This window comes from Haemaphysalis longicornis, unplaced genomic scaffold, assembly GCF_048455015.1.
Source record: "Haemaphysalis longicornis isolate Haplotype H1 unplaced genomic scaffold, Haemaphysalis longicornis Haplotype H1 scaffold_9, whole genome shotgun sequence".
NCBI lineage: Eukaryota > Metazoa > Arthropoda > Arachnida > Ixodida > Ixodidae > Haemaphysalis > Haemaphysalis longicornis.
In genome coordinates this window covers 164,137,683-164,160,744 of record NW_027526460.1, presented here as the reverse complement: position 1 = coordinate 164,160,744, position 23,062 = coordinate 164,137,683, and positions in this window count along the sequence as shown.

Sequence of the window (23,062 nt, the reverse complement as noted above, 5' to 3'; positions counted from 1 at the left end):
GCATAAAGCACCTGCTACAGTCCTGCGATGAAATAGTTTGTCGTGTTGGTGGGGTCGAGTCATGCTCGAATCTCTGCATGTGTGGATGACAGGAGAGCCGAGTGTTTTCAGTTGTGGGATCATTGAACCAGTTTGAACCTCCCGCTTCTCTGATAAAGCGCAGACGCTGTACAGTGTCTGTTTGACGTTGGATGCGCTAATGTCATTTAAAAACCATGCGAGGTTTAGTATTTGTAATGAAGCTGAAGATTTTCACGAACAGGAACCTTATTCGCGACTCCGCAAATTCACGGTGAATTCGCCGGTTTTGGCGTGAGCGAAACGTAAGCAATCAGTGACGTTATGCACATATGGCCGGTATGGCTATGACGACATGCAGTGTACCGTATGTACTGGCATAATGACCTCACTCGCGTAATGATCGCACCCCTGAAGTTTGTCGTCAAAATTAGATTTTTTTTTAATTTCCAGTGCAATCAACGCACCCTGAACTTGCCGCAGCAGTGCGTAATATAGGCCTCCTGCCATGGAGGGAAAAAAAGCTTAGGAGAGGCCCTGACGTCACACCCAGCGCAGCCGGAAACGCCATTTCTGTAAGTCGAATGGCGGACTCTTTTTCCCTCTCTCTCGGTGCACCTTCTCCGCCTCCTCCGTCCTGTATCGCCTCTCTTGTCGTCTGCATCTGCCAGTGCCGAGCCGGCGGAAATCAGCTGATAGGCAGGTAGAAGGCCGTTTTGCAGCGCGTGACCGTGAACCTAAACGCGCGGTTACACCGTTGCACGTCTTCAGTGTGGCCGCAGCAGTTTTGCGAAGCGGCTCGCTCTAACAATGCCGCAATGCTCGGTGCCAGGCTGCAAGTCGCGATCGGTACCCAAGGAATTGGGCGTCACTTTCCACCGGTTAGTGCATCATTCCGCTGACAAGTATTGCTGTACATTGGTGTGCATTCATCCTTTGTTTCCAATCGCCGCCGTTTATAGGTTCCCAAGCGATGGAGAACGCCGCAAACAGTGGGCGAACGCCGTGCGGTTACCGGACTGGAAAGTGCCCAAGTTTTCGTTGCAGTTTCACTGGCAATCCCAGAGATGACTAGTCAATTAAACGGCCGTTCTATATATATAGGTAAGCAGCACTTCATGCAGATTTCAAGCTAAAAAATTGTGGAATGTTTTTACCGTTGTTCGCGTGCCTTCGATAGAATTTTTTGCGAAGGAGGAGGAGGAGGAGGAGAAGGAGGCAAAACGTTTTATTGAGTAAAAAAAGGAGAGGGTGGGTGGCGTCAATAAACTTTTTTTCGCCAAGTTTCAACTTGTCTCAGTGTCAATAAATTCAAGGTGATATCAAGTGAAAACGTTCATACACTAACCTCGCAGTATGAAGCGTTGAAAAGCGAAATCAAGAGCGAGACCACAAAAAGATCTAGATTCCAGATCCAGCACTCTTCCAGTCAACAGACGGACACCTACTAAGGTAATAGGACGATGGAATTATATCAACTGGGAATCTACCTTGTAACAGTTGCAAAGGCACTGCAGCGCATTGCCGGCCTAGCAAACTACATGCCGCAGCGATAACCAAAAAATTGAGTTGCGAATCGTTCGGTTGCAAGTCGCCTACGTACTGCACACCGTATATCACTTCCCGAAAATCTGCCTGACGGGTGTCCGCGCGAACGACGGGACGGCGCGTTCACGATATCTGCACTTCAATAGGCGCGGCGTGATCGCGACCGGAGCAAAAGCTTGACGCTGTACAAGGTGCACTTAAGTAGAAATTAAATGACATATTTACATCGGTGCAGCTGTCGCAACTCGCAGCATCCTTTTCGAGTTCCGCAAGACCACGGCGCAGCAAAGCGAAGCAGCAATCTTCGCAATCGGACGACAAGGCAGACGCTGCCTTTCCTCCATGACTGGCGAACGTCGGGCGGGCTGTTGCTAGGACGCCGTTGCTAACGCGACTTCCAATGGCCGCCGAAAACACGTGACTTCCTCCACACTTTTGCCAATGCGCGGGGATAGCTGGGGGCCTCTCCTAAGCTTTTTTTTCCTCCATGCCTCGTGCGCTGCCCAGGGGGCGCTGCGTAAGCGGCTTCCGGGCAGTACTTCCGGGTAGTACAAAGCTGCGCGGGTCCCATAGGATCCCGTGTTGACAGAAGCAAAATGAGCTCGACGCTCCCGATTATTTTGCGACGTGGTCACCAGCTCATCCCCGACGCCTCCGATCTATTTCAGCGATCAACTTGGCATTAGGGGAAAAAGCTTTGCAGCGCTAAACACGTTTACAGCGCCGAAGAAAGTGCCGGGACCGTGACGGCGTCTGCTACTCGCAGGTTCACCGATCGATGGTCGTACGAAGTGAAAATTTAAGTGAAATTTCTAGTTTAAACTAATACTCTAGGTTATAAAGACTTCTCAAAAACAGCCAAGAAGAGTGACGCAATCGGCGATGATCGCGCTTTAAAAAGCCAGCGAGTCCGGCGGACCGGAGGCTCGCCTGCTGCGGTGCGCCGCTCTTTTGCGTACCTACACACTATGCGTGCACTTTCATTAAACAGTGCTCGTTTGCGTCGCCGTTATTATTACATGGTGCAGCGTTAGCTTGCCGTTTTGTTGCGTGTCTCAGTGACAAAATGCCGCGACCGTCAGAAGCGTGAAATCTGTTTTGCGATTCCGAAATTAGTGGCCGGAAAACAAAGTGGTCGATCGAACTAAGAGGCCACTCGCTTTCCTTGTTTGCTCTCGCTTTACTTAATTATGCTCTTGCAGCATACATTCCCAGTTCGCACTTAATAGCCTAGAATGAGGGTCAGAACGGCCTAGTTCCATGCAGCCGACACGGCAGAGGGCTGGACGGCAAATCGGGTGGGAGGAGGAGGGGAGCTTTCAATGCAAATAGAAAAAATTCCGCGAATTTCGAATAATATTTGACAATAATCTGGCGAAGTGTGAAGAGGGGGGGGGGCGCAATTAAACTGGAGGACGCCAATTCTCTGTTCTTGTCTCGCTGTCTAACTCCATTTGAAGTCAAAACTGGCGTGTCGGCGTTCAGATTCGACGACCCCTGCACTAGAAAACCAACACAGTCAGTGATGATCGTACGTAAATATTCGGGGCCCCGCGCCGTGTATGCGGCTGTGCTATGTTATGCTGTGTTATGTGATGTTACAGAAGCACACATCTCTGCAGGCAGCGGGCGTGTGATATGGTGCATGTTTTGCGTCCTTTAATAGCGCTTAATTTGTTTATTTGGCGCTATTGCCCCACCTACTCGCTATTATACATGTACCCTGCCGTTCGTAAATCGTGCGGCGTAAAGCGTTACGCAAGAATAATTTAGTTTGCGAAAATACGAAACAAAATTTCCGCTCGTTTCAAAGGCGGTGCCAGGCCAGCAGTGTCAGCTGAGTCGGCTGCGCAATTCTTGCGTTCGCTTGCATGCTCCCGCTGAAGCAACATTTTGCAGTTACCTCAGGATATAAGATGAGCAGTGTTCCGTGTTTATGCTACTCGTGAATTTTCTTTGTAGACCGCACGCAAGAAGAAAAAACTAACTGTCGTCAAACAGTTAAACCACCCGCCCTGGCGGTATACTGTCCCACGCCGCGACCACCGCGACAGCTCGCTCAAAAGAAAGCCGACAAATCGGCTTCTTTTAACGGATATTATTTTGTTTAGCCTTTGAAACTACTTTAAGGGCTATTTCATACAGTATGCAGTCATTTAAACACGCCACAAAGCGCCACAACCAACTTTCACTCTGGCTTTTAATTGAAAACACATGGAGGGCGGCGAGGGTCGTCTGCTTTTGTACTACCCAGAGGCGTTGGCCGCTAGTGGCGCTGCATGTCGCCAAAACTCCAGCCCAGGAGGCCTATGGGTGCCAAGTCTAGGTGATGATGCTGATCGTGTTTCCCTCTGTTTCCTTCCCTTTCAAAGCGGACATGGCTACGTTATTGCCGCAGACTGGCCGATATTAGCGATATCGGCAAGCATGCGTTCAGTATAGGTGAGAAAGAAACTCTCACTAAACGCACATAATGTACTCACAAGACAAACAAAAAAATGCGCTCCGCTTGCTGCGTCGGCCCCATGTCTGTTTTCATGTCCCGCACTGTGACAGCGGCAGCCACTTATAGGTCGCCCTGTTCTCACCTCGCAGCAAACTCGTTCCGCCGCGTTCCATAATTTATGAAAACACTGCATTTTGCGTCCCTTTGCAAAGCGGCTGGGGGCGGTGTGCGGAACTTTATTATGTCTTTTTTTAATATTTTTTTATGTTCATGATACCTACCGTAAAACGTTTGATCCGCAACTTGCTTGCCTTTTCTGTGCTCAAAAGTTTTTCGCGAAAAATTTACCCCTTGTAATCAACACCCTTAAATTGGCAACAAATCTTTCGGGAAAAAATGCAATCATTACGCGAGTAAATACGGTAATTTTATGCTTAGCTTACAAAGATCACAGGCACTCTATCAGTTATTGCGCTTCGAGGTCGCGGGTTCGTTTCCCGGCCGCGGCGGCCGCTTTTCTGATGGAGGCGAAAAGCCAAAACGCCCGTGTGTACGAGATTTTGGCGCACGTTAAAGATCCCCAGGTGGTCAAAATTAATCCGGAGCCCTCCACTACGGCGCGCCTCATCGCCTGCGTTGCGTCGGCGCGTTAAACCCTACAATCAATCAATCAATCAGTTATTGCGCTTAAAAGATATAAAAACACTTCGTGTGTGTTAAAAAAAAATCAGGGCGGCAGCCGAGGCTGGCAAGAAAAACACTCTTCAGGTTAAAATTCGCTTCAACAACACAAGGCGCTCAAGTAACATTGATTCAAAAGCGAGTGAAAGGCGGGTGTTAAGCTAATAAGCTAAAGAACCTCATGCAATCTTTTTTGCCCTCCTTATTTACTTCTTTTCATCGGTTGTAGTAATATAGCTGAGCACTCTACTCAAATTCCAGCTTTGTTGCGTTATCACCATCTCGGCCGTAACCTCCGCCACGCTATCATCTGCTTCTATGTTACAAGTTCATAGCGCGATCACAGAAAAAGACGGCCGAAACGGTCGGTTGTACCACGCGGAAAGAACAAAGAACAGCTACGTTAGATAACGGCGTACCGTACCGATGCCGCCGATTCACTCATTCGTCAATCTCGATTTCGATTAGCACATCAATGGATAAAAATAGCAGAATTTCTACTCCGAGGACGATGGCGAGGGTGCGGAGTACGGGGACTCGAAAATGACGTCCAAGTTGAGCCACGAGTGCCATCCGATTTGCGCCCCGACCGTTATTTGATTTGAGCCGTGAGTTGCACCTTGATTATTCCCTAAATGAAGCTGCAACTCTGGAATTTCGCTTGATTTTCTCTTGATGGTGGTGTCAACGCCGCCTGTATAATCCTTGCCCAACGCGTGAGCGAAAAATGGCCAAACAGCCACTCTCCTGTTGCTCTCTCCTACCCTTTCCCGCTCCGTAGCCTTCCTACGTGCTTTCATGTCCGCCAGCCAGCGCCGCTTCTCGGAAACTATGCAAAATAGTTGACACTTTCTCTAGTGTTCCCCAGGCGGCGCTCCCACGCCTTACAGGCAAGCTGACGGACACACGCTGTAGAAGTGGGTGCAGTGTGCGCCACTCGCGAGCAGTGACGTAAGGCAGGACGTCCGCCGGCGCGCGCCACATAGCGGATGAGGGCCTGAACTACGCGTCCCTACCGCTCCCATTGGAAAGCGGGCGACGCGTCAGGCAATGTTTATACAGGCGGAGTTGGTGGCGTGCGCACGGATGGACGCGAACGGACATTGGGATGTCCTAAAGTACTCTGTACCCTTACAGGCGAGTGAGTAAGCCGTTTGACTCTCGGGTACTAACTCACGGTCGTAGCCCAATGGATAAGACGACTGGCACTAACTCTGTATGGTCTACCCGACAAAGGCTCGAATCCTGCCGGTGCCTGCGTGATTTTTTACTATTGCAAACGCTCTGCGCACGGACGCGAACGGACATTGTGCGGTCCTAAGGTACTCCTAACCTAAAACAGTTAGGTTACTGTTATTATTCTCTATAACTCGATCATCTGACCCATTTCCTTACTAGGAGAGGTTTGGAGAAATGCCATGAGTTTGGTTCTTTGTAAAAAGAGAGACTTGTACTGCCCCGTTATGGTACTGTTACGCCAAAGAAGTAATTGCTATTTTATTGTCGAACGTAAAATACGGGACGTTATTTTTATGCCTCGTTATCGCTGACTTGAAAAGAGTCAAAACTATTATTTCCTTCACTAGAGAACAGTTTTAAATTGCGTGTCGTGTGAAACTGCGCCTGCTGCAAATCACGGAATTTTCACGGCACCGAATGTCAATGAAATGTTTTGCTCCAGTTCACGGCGACAGCAGCCGCTATTTGCAAGTTGTTACGTAACACGATATAACTTTTACTCAGGCTGCCTAAGTTGCCAGTATGGGATGATAGCGTTCCCACCAAATGTTTATATTACGTCACGCCTTCTCAGCCAATCACAGAGAGGGCGTGACATACAAGCTGTGTTGTTGAATAGCAAAGATAGGCCTACGTTGTCATGCCTGCTGCCTTTCGTCTAGATTTTCATTGTCGGCCAAAGATTATGCGCTTTCAGTACAGAAGAACACGGCAAACTGTAGAACTGGTATCAGCGAAAGTCATGAAACATAAAAATGACAAAAGCACACACTACCGCTTTGTCAACAGGAAGCACGTGACCAAAATTGAAAGCCAATCAGAAAAGTCTTTCCGAAAATTTACAGTTCACAGTGAATTTAGTGCGACGAGAATAGGGGCCCTGGCGTGCATTTGGCATGCTTCTGGCGGGTACATTCGACCTTTAGTCATTTTTCGCGCATGATGGGCATTCTACGGTGGCAACCCGTCCTTAACATTATCTCCGTGCGTAAGGGGTCGTTCGAAGCAGATTAAAAAAAAAGCATTTGTCGATAGTCGGGATCGATCCCACGTACCACAATTCTTCCAAAGCGCGCGTAGTAACTGCTGGGAACCACAATCTTCATCTGGATAGTTGTTACTGGTTTTCTACAAATTACGGCTCTACAATATACAGTTTTCTACAATATATCAAATACGGTTCAGCAAAGCTAAGTTTATCGTGGAGAAAATTATTGAGAGAGGCGCCCTCCGTGGTAGATTTTTTAAACGGGAGTGTCTCTCTTGGGCTACTCAAAAGCGAAAATTTTCATCTGTCTGTCTGTCTGTCGCCTATTTAACTGTCCGGACGAAGTTAAAAGCATTCTTCAATGAGGCGCTCATAAAGGTAAAACATTTTATATATTCAATGTCTGAAAACAGGCTCCACATTTGTCAACACTATTACGGAAAGCAGTAAAAATTATGCGTATCCGAAGAAAAACAAATTAACTGGAAGCTGTTTATAACAGCACCACACCCAGAGAACCGGCATACGTTATCAATGTAAGGAGAAAGGGTAAATGAGCAAAAGACAGAACTAAATAAAAAAATTCACTCATCCCCACGAAGTGAATCACGACAAGTGGGCGAAGTGCTGGGGATTGTTCTTACCGTAAATCCCCCGTGACATTGCCCACTCACGCATGTAAATGAGTGACTGCTGTGCGCCTGTAAATGAGTGCTGTGCGTCTCTCTCTCTCTCTCTCTCTCTCTCTCTCTCTCTCTCTCTCTCTCTCTCTCTCTCTCTCTCTCTCTCTCTCTCCCTCTCTCTCTCTCTCTCTCTCTCTCTCTCTCTCTCTCTTAACCTTTTGTGAACCTTTTGTGAACTTTTGTGAGCTCGAACACCGGACGGACGCCGGAAGGACAAGCCTCGGCCCTAAAGTGCTCGCCCCTAAAAAATAGCGCTGTCGTTTGTGTCCTGTTACTCTGCCCTTTATTTATTACCAGCTAGCCCAGTTGCCGGTATTGTTACGTGGTACGTTAGCATGCCCGCAGGACGAGCACTTGCCTCTATCTTGCAGTTAGGGGCGAAGCGCCTTAGGGGCTCGTGCTGTCGGCGTCTCATGTGGTCATGGTGCTAACACACCGGGACACTTATTTTCCGACATCTCGGACTATAGTACGTAACGCGCACTAAAAGAAACACCGGGGACACTCGTAACGCCTCGCGCTAGAATGCTTTGTGCTTCAAAGACACGAGACTTCTACAGCCAAGCAGTATACCTCTGCACCCCAACGGTATCATCTCCGTAGGCAAAAACGCCAAGACGCTAAGGCCTAAGATGCCGAGCGCTAAGCATCGAAACCGCATTATACACTTCATCAGAACTTCGAAATCGTATCATACATCGAAACCACATCACTAAACCATATCATACACTTATGTAGTGCATGTTTCGCCCCTCCCCAGGTTTCACGTCAGTGGAGATGGCCCGGTTTTGAGGCGAAGCCCATTAGGGGTTCGGGAGGTTGGCGTCTCATGTCGTCGTCGTAACCGTCGTCTCATGTAGTCACAGTGCTAAAACACCGGGACAGTCGCTTACGCCTCAAGAACACTGGGACACTCGTTTACGCCTCGCGCTAGAAAACTTCGTAACGCGTACTAAAAAACCCCCGGGACACTCGTTCTCGCCTCGTGCTGGAACGCTTCGTCCTTCAAGGACACAAGACTTTTACAGCAAAGCTGTATAGCTCTACCTGGCCCCGCAAAGTTATATTATGCGGTGTTAAAAGCAGCGCATGTATTGGTTCCTTCGAGTGTTATGCCCACCACGATATCTCTTCAAACAGAGAAAGAGTGTAACACGTTGATAACTTTCCCTGACTTATTCTATCGACAATATTTTCGATCTTGTTGGATGTTTTTGAAAAGACATGAATTTCAAGGTAAATGGTCGTACAGCGAACGGCGCGGAATTCGCTTCGGCGACACTTGACAGTGCGTGTCACTTTGTTTTAGTGTTACTTCCCCATTTTTCATTAGGATAACTGCGTGACATCGGGTGAATGCGCTCCATAACTACTCTTTATAACCTTACGCCCGCTAGAAACAACCAAGCATGTCCAAGTCAAGCCAGCGGTCGATTCCTTACTCCCATAAAGGCCGATGCGTAGAAAACGTTCCATCGTCGTCCTGAATGCCAAAGTTGCGTAGTCCGCGGCCACAACTATCGGTGTTTCCGCAACCAGCGACTCGGGCTTGGAGGCTCCGTACCTGCGCCGCACTTGCTCCACGGAACACGTTCTACACCTTTTTGTCCGCCCAGCATGCTGAATGAGATGGACCCGTACTGCCTCACACCAGCCGGGGTTCAGCGCATTTAGACTATTCGCCAGCACCCTATCTGTGTGCATTCGTAAACCTTCGCACGCCCATCGACCTGTCACTTTGAGTCCCCAGCCCACGCAAGCAAAATTGAAGGCAGCAGCTTCGGTAGGTGAGGTTGCATTACGGCGAGTAACGTAAGCCATCCAATGATGCATCGGTGCACAATATGTCAGACACCAAGGCCAGCCTGCAGCCATTTACTCCCCCTCCGCATCCCACCCCCTTACTCCCACTTCTCCGACAGAGGTGAGCTGGACCCCAGACTGCGCGGGCATGTGAAGCAACGAGAATGCTCACCGGGCCGCTCGACAGCTCACCCTTCGAGTCGGTTTTGCCCTCGCTCCCCAGAAAGGGGCCCACTCCACCCGCGATCGCCTCCTCTGCCGCACCTCTGTTCTCTCGAAGTGAGCGCCTCTGGTACCTCGTCCATACCGAAGCTCTTCCGGGCAGGCACTGTCTCCTCTTCGCTACGCTTCTTCATATTGGTCCCGTCAATGCCAGGCCTTGCTGCCCGACACCCACAACCACTGCATGCAGCAATAACCCGTAAACTCACGTCCCCTTCTCATGGACGGAGAGCGTTGGGCGAAGGCGGAGGACACCTCACGCCATGTAGTCCAGACAACCATCATTAGGACTGCTGCTCTTGTCACCGGCAGGCTTCAGCCTTCGGTCACCTTCCTATCCAACTAGCCTCACTGGCTTCACATAAAGTTTACACAAACACTACTTTACTCCTACTACTATACTATACGCGCAATACACATCTGACGCAACTAGGTCAGCCATGGACAAGACGACAGCGCCCTGAAATAGCCCTTGCACACCAACCTTTCCCTCATACAACACCTCGATGCACACGAAACTAGAAGACAACTACTACATCCCGACGGGCAGTTATTGATCGGTGGTAAACACATAATTCACTGCCAGACAGGATATCCGCCTGTTCTGTGATGAGCAGATGATTCGTGTCAGAACAAAAAAAGAGTTAAAAGGCTCTGTCACCAGTCCTTTGACTTCGTCACAAATTTCACGGCTGCCTAAGGAAGCCGAAACGTCAAACATTCCAACTTGCTGACCTTGGGGTTGGCGTTCTTCCCTTTCATACTCGAGCAACACTACCTTGCAGAATAAATCAGCACAAACAGCGAATACTGGCGTTATAAATGACACTATTGCTTCTTAATATATACGTATGTGTGCGTGGGGTAAAACGCTACAAAAGAGCGGCGATTTCAAGGGGACTGGGACTGAAAGTTTTAGCATGGAGTTATAAGAGCTTACCGCTAAACGGTACAGTTACCCCGGGGCAGGCATAGACAGAAAGGCGATTCATTCACGCGCTAAAACATTTATGCTGCGTCTAATCTCACGACAACCGCGCGCATTGTTTCTGGAAATTCTCACGTAGTTCCCATAAAAGCTGGCTGGCCTAAAATTCCCCGTATAAATTACTTCCCAACGTAACCTAACATAACCTAACCTCACCGAACCTAACCTAACGTACTCTAACGAGATCCAGACTAACTGCAACGAACCTAGCTGAACCCAGCCCAGCGACACAGAACACAACCTACTATATTAAACCTAATAGAACTCATTCATCGTTCGATACTTAACTCTGCTTATGTGCTTTGAAAACGAAACCCTGGCGATACTTTTCCACAATTTCTTTTCTGCAACATCGCATTTGCATTGCTTTCTTTAATTTTGCTGATTTGCCTTTGGCGTGAATAACTTCAACCGCTTTTTGTTTACTGCTACACCGTGTATGCGTCATTTTCTTCGCCTTACGGCGCGAATTACGTCAGCAAGCAGACTGGTACACGCCGCAGCTTCCGCAGAATCAGCCAGGTTCTGCGCGGCTGGTGTGTACTTCTTCTACTGCCGTGCTGTTAGATTCACGTGTCACGCGTCACACATCATTCTGCAGCATTTAATTTTCAAATTCCTAGTTTTATTATGTTTGGGAAGCGGGCACATTGCCCCTCAATGCTCCCGGGCCCCCAATGCCCCCAATACGCAAGTACCAGGAATAAAGGAACCACAACAACGACAAAAACTTTTGTTCTAAGCTGGCGACCGGTGGAGATAGAACAGTGTGTAGAGTACTGGGCTGCTGTTGTGCACACCAGTGAAGCGTAGGTACCACTACGGAATTGAAGTGAGCCTTGGATAATACCGCCTTTTTGAGATCCCGGAATACAATTGGAATTGAATGGGGGCGGCGCTTGGAGGAATGGAATGGGTTTCGAATTAGCGCTTTTGCCCGGACGTCTAGCTGTACGGATCTTCGGCTTGGACATGCAGCCAAGCTGGTTATTAAAACAGCACTTCTGCAACCGGTGCAGTCAATAGCTGACGTAGGTTTCTTAGTGGCCATGTTATATCCCTGCTACACGGGCGCTTCGAAGGCTTTTGAACTGAATATCATTTGACTCAAATGTCACCTTTGGGTTGCTAGACGATGTACCGCAGACGCATTGGGTTCAAATGCCATTTGAGTCAAAGGAGAACCCCAACGACTATTTAGATTCTAAAAGGCATTTGAAACGCGAACGCTCGTACTCTCGGGCGCAGCTTCTTCATGCGGGCTTTACAAAAATACTTTCCCATAAGACTTGCTTTTAAGGTAGCACGCTCTAAATAATTTAGCTTTTGTTCTTTTTTTTTCATTATTCGGTCTATGGTTACAAGTTTACTTCGTACTCTCAACACCGGAGGGGCGAAAAAACAAAAACAAAACCTGGCTATTTTGTGCTTATTTTGTGTATGTGCGTAGGTTATTACAAATGTTATCCCTACCGAAGGTGTTTTTAGTCAAGTTTAACTTTTAAATATTTTTTTTGCCAAGTTATGAGAATGAAACTGTGTATCAGTGGCGAGGCCAATACATGTCGGGTTAGCGTGGGAACTTTCAACTGCGTTTGGGAATTCTCGTGCAACTGGGCGGAAGTCCTTGCAGTTCGAATGGCACGTGAAATTTTGAAGGCCATTCGACTGAAATGTCCTTAGAAAAGCTTGTGCAGCACAAGTATCAAGCCTCCTCTGCGCACTTCGAGAACAGTTTTCTATTAAAGCGAAGCTTCGGTGTCCCCACTGATGCGGTTGTACACGTGAGGAAGTAGCGGTAACTTTGCGTTTTTGATGAACATTTTGTCGAAGAAGACGGCCAATCCCTATGGTGGGGCTATGTGCCACGAAGAGGAAGAAGAGGAGTGCTAGAGGATTCCGGCGAAGGGGACGGTGTGTTCCGGATTGCTCGGCGGTGGTCGTGAGCAAGAGGACAGCCTGCGGACTAGACGCCGCTTTTCTACTACCGGGTGCGCGACCGTGGTTCCCCTCCGACGGCCTAGAAGGCAACGGCCAGGGAACGACATCACGGACCAGCGCCCCACGACCTGCCCACGTTCGAGGAACCGTCGCTTTTTACTCCGCGTGTTTCTGCGATTGCCCAACCCTATAAAGCGTGCCATCTTCAGTTCTTCTCCATGTTCCGGTGCCCTGTCTCGTTATTCTCCCTGTTCCGGTGCCCTGTCTGGTTATTCTCCCGTGCGTAACGCTGGGGATCGTTAGAAGAGCCTCTATTACATCACATACACAAATACGCCATGCAGGAAAGTCAACGTTCTCTGACGGTTATGATGAGTGATCGTGGGCGAAGCTAAAAAAAAAAACGAACGCGTCGCGTGGCAGTAATCGATCCTGGGTCCTTGGCGTTATGAAGCCGGCGTCTATCTGACCGCCGCACTTCGTCATGGTCAAAGCATATGCCAAACAGTAGGTGCCTTTTCGCGCCCTACATCCCAAACCCGAACGTTAGGCCTACAAAGTGTGCACCCGAGAGTTTCTGCGTGTATTCTAGAGAATGGTGCGTACCTCCACAGCAGCACATACTCGCAGTGTGGGATTATCCAACCAAATAATTCATCCCGAAAAAGCTTGGCGTTCGACCATCGTGGTCGTTAGACGATGGGGTGCATGATTGTTGTTATTTCAATTAGTTGTAGCCGTGCTAGAGAGTAAAAGGTGACAATGCAGATAAGCGATCTCTTTTATAGACGTCCAAGTAATCTGAGGGTCGTGGCGAAAGCTGCAACCTTGTAAACGTTCTCTACTTACAAGACTTGGTAGCAGCCAAGTGGACTGATCCTTTCCGATGAAGAATAACCGAAGAAAATGTTCCCACAATAGGGACATCACCACGCCGTCACTGGTCCCGCTCGCGTCGACGTCTTAGCTGGAGTAGAGTTCCTGTATATCGCGTAGCGCAAGAGTTGCGCGGCTGATTGCCACATGCCGCGGGTTCCAGTTCGACAGAAAGCCCGCTTTCAGTGTTGCGCACAGTCAGTTCTACTCAACTGGGCATCGGCGGTTGTGGAAGCGGCGGCAGCGGCGGCCGCTCATCTGATAGGCGCTCCAATATCGTGCGCCAGTTTTAAATGCAGAGCATTTCTTAGCCTTGCATGTTCCTGCGTCGGATGGTGTCAACAGTTCCGCGTCCGCAGCAGGTGCGCCTCTCCTTCCCTTCTCTCTCTCAACAGCAGCTGGCGCGCGCATGCGTCGTAGTCAGCCCGTTCGCTCCGTCGCGGTCTCGGCGTAACAGGTGCGTGATAGCAGCGTGGTGGGGTGTGGAAGGGCGCGCGCTGCTTGCGCATGCGCGCTCTCCCCCCCCCCCCCCCCCCGTACTGCTCTCCCTCTACTGCGCGCGCTGCAAATATAGCGGCTAGCGGTCGCTCGTGTTTCAGTCACTGCGTTGCTCCTTCCTTGGTTGACGCTCGTGCCCACGTTTACTCGTGTCTGCTACTCCAGCATCACGGAAGAAGCGATGGAAGCAACACTGCCTTCAATCAGTACTGAGGCCCCAATGCTCTGCATTTACTCGTGTTCCCCTCGCGGGAAGGCGCGGGAATTTTTTTTTGCCCGGCCGCTCCGCGCCACTCCTCCTCGCCGCTGCCGTTGGCGCGGCGGCCCGTCGGCAGCTTTTTCACGCGAGAAGGGTGGCTTTCCCGCATGACCTGGAACTCAAGACGGAGGATGGACGCGCAACTCTGCTCCCCTAGGGGAGCTATATACGCCTCGAGCGCCAACGTTACTAGACAGCAGCGGGCGACTCAGGCACGGTCACTGCCGAACACGCACTGAATGCGTCCTGTGTGATTGTTACAGGCCACCGACCGGAATAAGCAAGCAAGCTTCGCCCTCCATTATCAGCTGCACTGGCAAGGATCAAGGCGGCCGAACAGCGTGGGTAACCACGGATCAGCAACGCGCCTGCGCCGACAGAGTCGAGTCAGCTGACACCGGTGGCAGCAGCTACTTAAGGACGACGGAGGACGACGGTGCACCACAGCAGCGGGCGACTCAGGCACGGTCACTGCCGAACACGCACTGAATGCGTCCTGTGTGATTGTTACATGTACGTCGATTTTAATTTCGGTTTCGAAGTGCACTGAGTCGTCCGCTGCTGCTTCGGGGGACAATGGCCGATAAACCGCCTTCTACAATCAAAGAGCTGGCAAAAGTACTTCAGGATATGAGTGCTAGGATGGAAACTTTAGACAGGCTAGAACTTGACATAGGAGCCGTAAAGGAGTCTATTAAGTGTGTGCGCGACACTTTTAACGACATACAGCGTAGCTTGGAGACTGTCTGCTCTGACTTGAAGGAGCTGCGGTCGGACCACGAGGTTCTAAAGAAGGAAAACAAGAAACTGACAAAGGAACCACCACCCACAAAAGCTGAGGTCATAGAACTCAAACAGTACAGCCGGCTAAACAACCTTGAAATTAGAGGTATTCCGTTTGTTGCAAACGAGAAATTAGAAGAACACGTGCAGACGTTGACAGCTAAGCTGGGTATCAGTGTGGAAAAGTCGGAGATCGATCTGATCCATCGGGTGCCTTCCAAGGACAAAGCTAAGGCAAACATTTTGATTAAGTTCGTGTCTCGCTCATCGCGTAACAAAGTTCTTCAAGCGTCTAAGAAGAACAGGGTTACTACGTCAGACTTCGGCTTCCAGGAGACTGGCGCTGTGTACATAAATGAGCATTTGTGCCCAGAAAAAAAAGTTCTGCTTGGAAAGGCAACAAGTTTGCGCAAAGAAAAACAGTGGAAGTTCTCTTGAGTACAGCAAGGAAGGATTCTTGCGCGAAAAACTGATAACTTCTCCTATCGTTCACATAGCCTCTGAAGACGACTTGGCAAAGATTGTGTAGGCGTAGCGCCTGTCAAGCCGAGAAATGACGACCTCACTTGAACACTTAAACGATAAATACAGTACTAGCTACAACGTAGCAATTCTGCATTGCAATATCCGCAGTGTTAATAAAAATATGAATAGCCTTCAGGTGCTTCTACGGGAACACAAATTTGCTTATGATGTGATTGCGTTGACAGAAACATGGCTCCAACCTAGCCAGGTTGTAAATATTCCAGGATATAATGTAGCGTCCCTTTCCAGGCCAACACAAGCGAGGGGAGGTGGCGTGATGATATATATAAAAGAAAACTTGGAATTCAACACATGTACCCACCTAACCAACCAAGTACCCTCTGAATACGACATGCTGTTCGTTGAGCTTGGCATAGGGCTAACAATTGGCGTGTTATATCGCTCACCAAACTCGCGGCTTCCTTCTTTCTTGGAAAAATTAGAAGTAATCCTAGATAACTTGGCTGCTAATAATAAAAAAACAGTTCTGTGCGGAGAGTTTAACCTTGATTTGTTGGGAAATTCCAACCTTTTGTACAGAACGATGTATGAATCTTGCGGATTCAGAAACACCATCACGCATGCAACACGCATTACTGATCATTCCTCGACTCTTATCGACCACATGCTGTGCAACTACGATGCCGGCGATACTTTTTCTGGCGTTCTGCAATCAGACATCACAGATCATTTCCCTATTTTCTTCCTTACGTCATTTCGTTCTGACATGCCCGCACCAACTGCTGTTCAGTCTGCCACTCGGATTGATAGCGGTCGACTGCGAGATAATTTACACGCTTTACGGGATGAAATTTTCGATGGCACAAACGTGAACAAACTGTACGAACGATTTCAGGACGTGCTCGATGATAGCACAATAATAACTTCTGCTCACACGCGTAAGAATGAGCGACCAAGCCACCCTTGGATAACACAGAGCATCCTTACCCTCTCTCGTACTAAAGAGTATTGGTACCGAAAACGCAAGCGAAATAAAGAAAATGAATATTATCGCTGGCAGTACAAATCTACGAGAAACAATTTAACAGCTTTACTGCGCCGCAGTAAAAAGGCATACTATTGTAGCCTTACCGCAGCAAACCAAAGAAATTCAAGAAAACTTTGGCAGGTAATAAATTCTGTAATAAAGGGAAACACGCGCTCTTCACCCCTTCCAGATTTATCTTTGTTTGGTGGATCAAATGCAGAACTGTCTTCCAGCTTTAATGAGTACTTTACGAACGTTAGCCGCAATCTTGCATTACAGCTACCCCCTCTGAGCAGCTTCAGAATGCCTTCTAGCATTGTAAATTCTTTTGTGTTTTTTGAAATTACTTCAGAAGAGATAATGTCTATTATAAACGCTATGCCTACTGGCAAAGCACCGGGGTATGATGGCATAACCACGCGAATTTTGAAACTTAATGCAGAGGTAATCAGCCCATTCCTTGAAAAAATATTTAATAAGGCACTCTATGATGGTGTATACCCCGACATGCTTAAGATTGCAAAAATAACGCCTGTATATAAAAATGGTGAGGCGAACCTAATTGAAAACTATAGAGCCATTTCTGTACAGTCGGTAAAAGGCTTGTCTATAACGCTCGAGCGGCGTGCGCCGGACTGCGCGGGAGACATCTAGTGATAGCGCCTGGTTTGAGACCGGGGAGTGTGAGCATGCGCAACCCGTATCAGCGCGATGGCCGTGTCCCTGCTCGCTGTGCCCGTCGCCTTGGCTTCCGCACATTCCTTCGCCGTTGGAAGCGCTGCCTGCGAGGCCGGGCCGGGAAAGCATATCGGAGATCACTTGCATTAGAGCGCGCCGCGGCAGTTTCCCGTCTGCATTAGCTTTGGCGCACAGTTGTGCATTGCGTCATCGTTCTGGCAATGCGGTGTGTGGTATCGCGTGCACCATTATCGGGTATCGGTGCTTGGCTTTGCGCGTCACCGCCGACAGGCCAACGCCAAAAAAACTCGAGGCAGTGTCAAAGCTGTCATTGACCGATGTCCAGACATTGAAAAACACTGTCAGAGAGGAGTTTTCGACAATTTTTTCTCGCCTCCTCGCATACAGAAAAAAACTCTCCTGCATAAATTGCGTCTTAAACCTCGATCCTATGTACCCCGGAACACGATTGCAAACTAAATGCGATGGATAGAGTAGAACCCAAACTGAAGTTTTGAATGAATTTGTTTTTATAATTTAAGGAGAAACTGACATCAAAAATTACAAACGAACTGTTTGTGTGCTACAACCTTTTCGTCAGAAGACGACAGGTTTCGTTCCTGCTTCGGTTGCTAAGAATTAAAAAGCGGTTGCTCATGCAGTTTTCCTTCCCGCGATAGCGAGACGGGGGTTGAAACAGTGCGCTCCCCCGTGATCAGGAGCGCCAATAAAACTGACGAAACCTGTGCCGGAAAAATTTTGAAGCTGGACGAGTTTTGAGAGCATGAGGATGGAAGCCTCCTCACGGCATTGACGAAGAATTTTGTAGAGGGGAATTCGTGGGCATTGAATATAAATTTATGCGACACTGATGTCATCTTATCGGAAGTCATAATACCCTTCTTCACCATATCCAGTAGTAAAATAATGAGATTCGCCTTTTCGAGGTTTAATAATAGTAACAGTAATACATGTATTCCATTTATTCATTTCAATCAAGATATTGTTCCTTATATGTATCGCACCGACATCCGCACGTTGTGGTGGCTCATGAGGAGCGATATGTCTTGAACATTACTGTCAGGACAGCAAATATTTTGAAAACATTGTTTACCCCATTTGAGGCATAAAATGCAATATTGCCCACTTAAACAGTAGCGAAATAAGATGGAACTACGAGCATTTACGAATTTAGTTAATGGAACGACACAGTCGGGGCAAGCAAGCACTGAACAATTAATTTCAACAAAATGGTAGTAAATGTCTTTTCGAAACACGTCCGGTCACAAAGAATGTTTGCTCAGGGAAGGATTTGAATAACCTGGAAAACAGGCAGTATCTGTTGGCTTATTACGTCTAAGTTCACACTTGATCCACAACTCTGCCGCACTTCGCGCTGGGCAGATAATCTGGCGCTGGCGGTTGCCGAGCCTGGTAACTGCGCTTGGGGTGGCCTAGTTCTGCGATGCGCAGAAGTTCAAGGCGCACCCAGCGAATCCTTTATACATACCACGCTATTGAATCTGTGCTGCAGTTAGTGTTCCGACGATGGCACCGCGCTTAACTCTTCCGGAAAGAAAATCCATCGCTTTGATGGGACGCACGATGTCCCAAAGAGCCATATCTGCGGCAACAGGGCGCCCATTGCCAACGGTCAATCGAATTGTTCAGGCTTTCGCTAAAGAAGGACGACTTGCCGATGCTCCCCATTTTAGGCCCCCTAGAGCGACGACCGATGAGGAGGATAGGCTGATAGTAGCTACGGCAGTAGACAACCCTTTCCTCGGCGCTCGCGAAATTCGAGACATGCTAGGTTTGGACGTTTCACCCCACCTCATCCGGTCGAGACTTCACGAAGCCGATATAAAAGGGAGGATAGCTGCACAAAAGACCCAACTGGAAGCAAAGCACCGGGACCAGCGGATGGAGTTTGCTTCTGTTGTAGAAGACTGGACCGCGGATAACTGGAGGGCCGTGGTCTTCAGCGACGAGGCAGCATTCTGCACCCGCTTGGACCAGCAAAAATGGGTGTGGCGTCCTGATAAATGCCGGTAAGAATACATTTTGCCTACTGATATAATTACCCGATTGGGAGGTGTAACTCGCCGAAGCTTGTAAAGCGATCCTGCGCGCCGTAGTGGAGAGCTCTTATGGATTAATTTTGACCCCCTTAAAGGGGGTCTTTAACGTGCGCCGAAATCTCAAACACACGTGCGTTTTCGCTTCTATTGACATACGACCGCTCTTTCCTGAACTTAATGTTTAAATGCTAGACATGCATCACAGTTCTTGCTGGTGTAATAGGCTTTTTACCACCATCACGCAGGTATGACGACAAATATGTCTGGAAGGTGCGCTCCAGCGGCCGGACAACAGTCACCGTGTGGGGGGCCATCAGCCACCAAGGTCTAGGACCGCTCCACAGGGTCACAGGACGGATGACGGCAGCAGCCTACGCCGACATAATTCAGACTGTCCTTGTGCCATACGTGCTGGATGGACCGTTCCCGGACGGGCTGTATTATTTCCAACAAGATGGCGCGCCAGTTCACACCGCCAAAGCAATTCAAGATCTCTTAGAAAGCCTTGGGATAACAAACTTGCCATGGCCTGCCAGAAGCCCGGATTTGAACATAATAGAAAACGTGTGGGGGTTGATGAAAACCAATTTGTCTAAGCAACCTGGCCTGTCAACCTCAGACTCTGACGAGCTGTGGATCGCCATTGAGAGAGAGTGGGAGCGCCTCCGCACAGACCCGAGTTTCGTGGACGCGCTCTACGACTCTCTTCCCGGAAGGATTCAGAGCGTAAAGCTGGCTCGTGGAGCACAAACAAGATACTAGGTTTCTAGTATCACCGTCATGCCCAGCACAACGTCCTGAGCACTTGCATGCCAAACGGGTGCACGGACTGTATAACCCAAGTCATCGCAGACACCAACCAGTCGACTACCCCCGCTTCTTCAGAACGCTGACGTCAGCTCAGGACCTTGCAGACTTATTTAGACTGCATTTAGGTGTTTCATCAAAGTTCAAAGCTTCCACCTATAGTTCATTTGATCAGCCTTGGGTGATGGCCTAACAGTGTGACGTTTAGCAACTAGAACCCACAGGGCGGAATCATCCGGTCCTTATTTTCTTTGTGCGAGCCTAGATTATATTTCAATGTTCTTTATGCTACCATATTCCGAGAATTTGTTTGGTTCTGAATAAATAACTAAATTCAGTATTCTGACATTTTCTAGGTGTGAAAAACAAGCAAAAATTGCCGAAACGCCTCGCTGACGGTGTTTTTCAGTGCCTGGTAATTTTTGATGTCAGTTTCTCCTTAAATTATAAATAAAAATTCATTCAAAACTTCAGTTTGGGTTCTACTCTATTCATCGCATTTAGTTTGCAATCGTGTTCTGGGGTACATAGGATCGAGGTTTAAGACGCAATTTATGCAGGAGAGTTTTTTTTCTGTATGCGAGGAGGCGAGAAAAAATTGTCGAAAACTCCTCTCTGACAGTGTTTTTCAGTGTCTGGACATCGGTCAATGACAGCTTTGACACTGCCTCGAGTTTTTTTGGCGTTGGCCTGTCGGCGGTGACGCGCAAAGCCAAGCACCGATACCCGATAATGGTGCACGCGATACCACACACCGCATTGCCAGAACGATGACGCAATGCACAACTGTGCGCCAAAGCTAATGCAGACGGGAAACTGCCGCGGCGCGCTCTAATGCAAGTGATCTCCGATATGCTTTCCCGGCCCGGCCTCGCAGGCAGCGCTTCCAACGGTGAAAGAATGTGCGGAAGCCAAGGCGACGGGCACAGCGAGCAGGGACACGGCCGTCGCGCTGATACGGGTCGCGCATGCTCACACTCCCCGGTCTCAAACCAGGCGCTATCACTAGATGTCTCCCGCGCAGTCCGGCGCACGCCGCTCGAGCGTTATAGACAAGCCTTTTACCGACTGTACTTTCTGCAATAAATACATTATTCGAAAAGCTCATAGCAAAGCGCGTTCTTAAATTTTTAGTTAGATATAATGTTATAGCCCCCCAGCAGCATGGATTCTGTCCAAACAAATCAACATCCACAGCTGTTATCATTAATACCGCACTAAACGAAGGAAAAATGGCTGTCGGTATATTTTTAGATGTGCGAAAAGCTTTTGACACTGTAGATTATGATATACTTCTCAAGAAACTTCATTGTTATGGTTTCCGGGATTCTTTTCTAAATTTGATTCAAAGTTATTTGTCCCAACGCAAACAATGTGTTTCCATAAATGGTACTTGTTCAACTTTTCTAGCCATAACAGCTGGAGTGCCTCAGGGTTCCGTCTTGGGGCCTATTCTATTTTCTCTTTATGTAAACGATTTGCCGAATTGTTTAGTAAAAGGGGAAGCCATGATGTACGCTGATGACACGGTTATTTTATTCGTAGGAAATAGGATTGCGCAGCTAGAAATAGAAGCAAATAGTGACTTAATAAATATCGCGAAATGGTTTGATGAAAACAGGCTGACGCTAAATGTAACCAAAACAAAATATATTCTTTTTTCATCCTTAGGTGCAAAGAGCAATAATTCAATAAACCTGAAACTGGGAACTGATCAGATTCAAAAAGTAGATACATATAAATATCTCGGCATAGTCCTTGACGACGCCATGAATTATAAACAGCATATCAGTGACCACTGTAAAAAATTAAGTTTTGCTTGTTTCACGTTATACCAGGCACGACAGCATTTCCCCTTGCAAACGTTAAAAACAATTTACTTCGCTGTCTTTCACTGTCACTTAATATACTGCATTGAAACTTGGGGCAGCACATATTTATCGTATCTTTCCCCAGTTATAAAATTACAAAAACGAGCACTCCGCATTATAACCTTTTCAAAATGTACCGACCACACAGCTCCTTTATTCAGTAAGCTAGAAATAATGCCCTTTTTGGTCGCCCGAGATTACAAAATAGCCTGCGTCACTCATAATATTTTGTCAGAAAACAGCCCTTTGCCATCAAATATTTTCAGACAATCAGGTCGAGTAACACGAAGTCACGCAAACATCAATTTTAGCATACCGCTTGTGCACAACGTGTATGGCAGACGTACAATACAGTATCTTGGTGCTAAGATATGGAACGCTATTTCTGTTGACGTTAAAGAAAGCCGCAATTTTTCTCGAACATTGAAAAACGGTATCAAAGGTAACAATTTCGAATCGCTAGCTTGAACTCCATGTAACTAAGTTTACCACCTGTAAAACATGTATATTGTCTTTTTAAATGATTGGTCCTGGACAAAATATGGGCTACATTCAGTTGCGAGACTAGATTTGCCGTTGCTTCTCTTTCACGTGAGCATATATATGTCTATGTATGAGTATCTGCACTTGTATGCATGGGCATGTATGATTGTATATGTGCTATGTTTAAGTACATTGATGTGTACGGTGTGTTACGGTTCTGACGACCGCTTTTCTTTTGTTGTCCGTATTGAGTTACTTTAAAGGCTGAGTTGCTACAATATGATGTATTTATTGCATGGGCCCGCACTAGCAAGGTTGCTATGGGCCCAGATGATGTATTCCAAATCAAAATGTATTCCCTTCTTGGTAAATAAAGTTGAAGTTGAAGTTGAAGAATATTTTCAGTTGTAAAACTGGGCGGCGCTGCCCGGAACCACCACCGATCCTTCTCTCTGTGGCGCTGCAGTCGCAACCGGCTCGGTAGACGGGGCCCTCGCAGGCGGTTCTCCGTAGTGTTGAATGCGCGATGCCGTTCGAGTGGCAAGTTTTGCCATCGACTGTATTCCATTGATGTGGGCCTCTGCATGTGAGGCTGAGGCAGACAATGCCGACCTGCTTCGTTCCCGGGTGTACCAGCAGCAACAATTAAGAGCAAC